Source organism: Cebus imitator, unplaced genomic scaffold, assembly GCF_001604975.1.
Source record: "Cebus imitator isolate Cc_AM_T3 unplaced genomic scaffold, Cebus_imitator-1.0 Scaffold491, whole genome shotgun sequence".
In the NCBI taxonomy this organism is placed as follows: domain Eukaryota; kingdom Metazoa; phylum Chordata; class Mammalia; order Primates; family Cebidae; genus Cebus; species Cebus imitator.
The window spans coordinates 1,514,094-1,516,682 of NW_016107806.1; positions in this window are offsets into that span (position 1 = coordinate 1,514,094).

Genomic DNA, 2,589 nt, shown 5'->3' on the forward strand with positions numbered 1-2,589 from the left:
AGATGGAGCCTCACTCTGTCGCCCAGGTTGGAGTGCAGTGGTGCAATCTCGGCCCACCACAACCTCCGCCTCCTGGGTTCAAGTGATTCTCCTGCCTCAGCCTCCTGAGTAGCTGGGATCACAGACATGCGCCACCATGCCCAGCTAATTTTTGTATTTTTAGTAGAGATGGTGTTTCACCATGTTGGTCAGGCTGGTCTCGAACTCCTGACATCATGATCTGCCTGCCTCGGCCTCCCAAAATGCTGGGGTTGCAGACTTGTGCCACTGTGCCCGGCCTAATTGACATATTTATAAAGCATCCAGGCTGAAACGTGGAGAATAGATTGAAGCAGAAATACATAAGGGGAGAAGTCAGTGGTTAATACTTTAGAAGTCTGAGAGAGATGGTGGTCACTTGCACATGTATGGTAGCAGTGAATGTGGACAGAGGCAGATGAATTTGGGATCTATTCTGGAGGTTGAAGTAACATTGTAAGAACCTGATGACAGAGGAGAGGAAGAAGCAGGAATTAAGAATGTTTCTGACATGAGCAAATGGTGGGGCAAGTCCCTTAGATAAAGAACATAAAGGGACAGCAAGTGGTGACAGGGGGACGAGGCTCAGATTTGGATATGTTGAGTTTGAGATGTGTGTGAGATCTCCAACTGCAGATGTCAGGCTGGCAATGGTAGCACAGGGAAAGTTGTTTCTCAGATGGGAGAGACCACAGCATGTTAAATGCTGATGGGCAGGAGTCATTGGAGAGGGAGAGGTTTACCACCCAGGAGAAGGGAGGGATAACACAAGGCTTAACGTTCTAGAGCAGGGGGTGGGGGCAATCCTCGGAGGTATTAGCATTAGATGAGAAGGGCAAAATCTGTGTCTTATTTATCTTTGAATTTGTCGTAGTGGGGAGAAGGGAAGGAAAAAAAGAAAAATAATAAATTTGTTGTAGTGCAAAACTCAGTCTGGCACATGGCTGTCATCTAAAAAATATTTATTAGAAATCTAATTATCTACATTGTGGGGGAGCCAGTAAAACAAAACAAAACAAAAAAAACCCCAGAAATCTAATTATCAGGCCAGGTGCAGTGGCTCATGCCTATAATCCCAGCACATTGGGAGGCTGAGGAGGGGGAATCACCTGAGGTCAGGAGTTTGAGACCAGCCTGGCCAACATGGTGAAACCCCATTTCTACTAAAAATACAAAAATTAAATTAGCTGGGTGTGGTGGTGCACACCTGTAATCCCAGCTTCTTGTGAGACTGAGGCACGAGAATTACTTGAACCCAGGAGGTGGAGATTACAGCAAGCCAAGATCGCGCCACTGCATTCCTATCTGGGTGACAGAGAGACTCTGTCTCAGAAAAGAAAAAAAAGTCGAATTATCAGCCAGTGTGGTGGTTCACACCTGTAATCCCATCCCAGCAATTTGGGAGTCCGAGGCAGGTGGATCACTTTAGTCCAGGAATTCCAGACCAGTCTGGGCAACATAGTGAAACTCTGTCTCTATTAAAAATAAAAAACTTAGCCAAATGTAGTGGTGTGCGCTTGTAGTCCTAGCTACTCAGGATACTGAGGCAGGAGGTTCACTTGAGCCTAGGAGTTTGAGGTTGCAGTGAGCTATGATTGCACCACTGCACTCCAGCTTGGGCAACACACCGAGACCCTGTCTCAAAAAAAAAAAAAAAAAATGTAGCGCGGTGGGTCACTCCTGTAATCCCAGCACTTTGGGAGGCCGAGGCTGGTGGATCACCTGAGGTCAGGAGTTTGAGACCAGCGTGGCCAACATGGCGAAAACCCATCTCTACTAATAATATAAAACTTAACTGGGCGTAGTTATGCTTGCCTGTAATCCCAGCTACTCGGGAGGCTGAGGCAGGAGAATCACTCGAACCTGGGAGGCAGAGGTTGCAGTGAGTTGAGATCATGCCATTGCACTCCAGCCTGGGCAACAAAAGTAAAACTCCGTCTGAAAAGAAAAAAAAAAGATATTTTCTAGCAATATGCTAAGTTAATAATATGTGCCTGGCATTGTATTAAGCTATTCATATACATTATATGGTTTAATCTTCACGTCCAGTCTATGACTTCTTAAATTTTTATTTTTTGAGACAGAGTCTTGCTCTGTCACCCAGGCAGGAGAGCAGTGGTGCGATCTCAGCTCACTGCAACCTCTGCCTGCTGGGTTCAAGAAATTCTCCTGCCTCAGCCTCCCATGTAGCTGGGATTACAGGTGCTTAACACATTGCCTGGCTGATTTTTTTGGTATTTTTAATAGAGATGGGGTTTCACCATGTTGGCCAGATTGGTTTCAAACTCCTGACCCAAAGTGATCTGCCTGCCTCTGTTTCCCAAACTGCAGGTACAAAAATTTAAACCCAAGTCTGTATGACCAAAAAGCTTAAAAATTAACTGGTTAAATAATTTTCTTCGTTGCTTTTCGTTGTTTTTATTATTTTTTATTTTATTTTATTTTATTTTTTTTTTTGAGACAGAGTTTCACTCATGTTACCCAGGCTGGAGTGCAATGGCGCGATCTCGGCTCACTGCAACCTCCACCTCCTGGGTTCAGGCAATTCTCCTGCCTCAGCCTCCTGAGTAG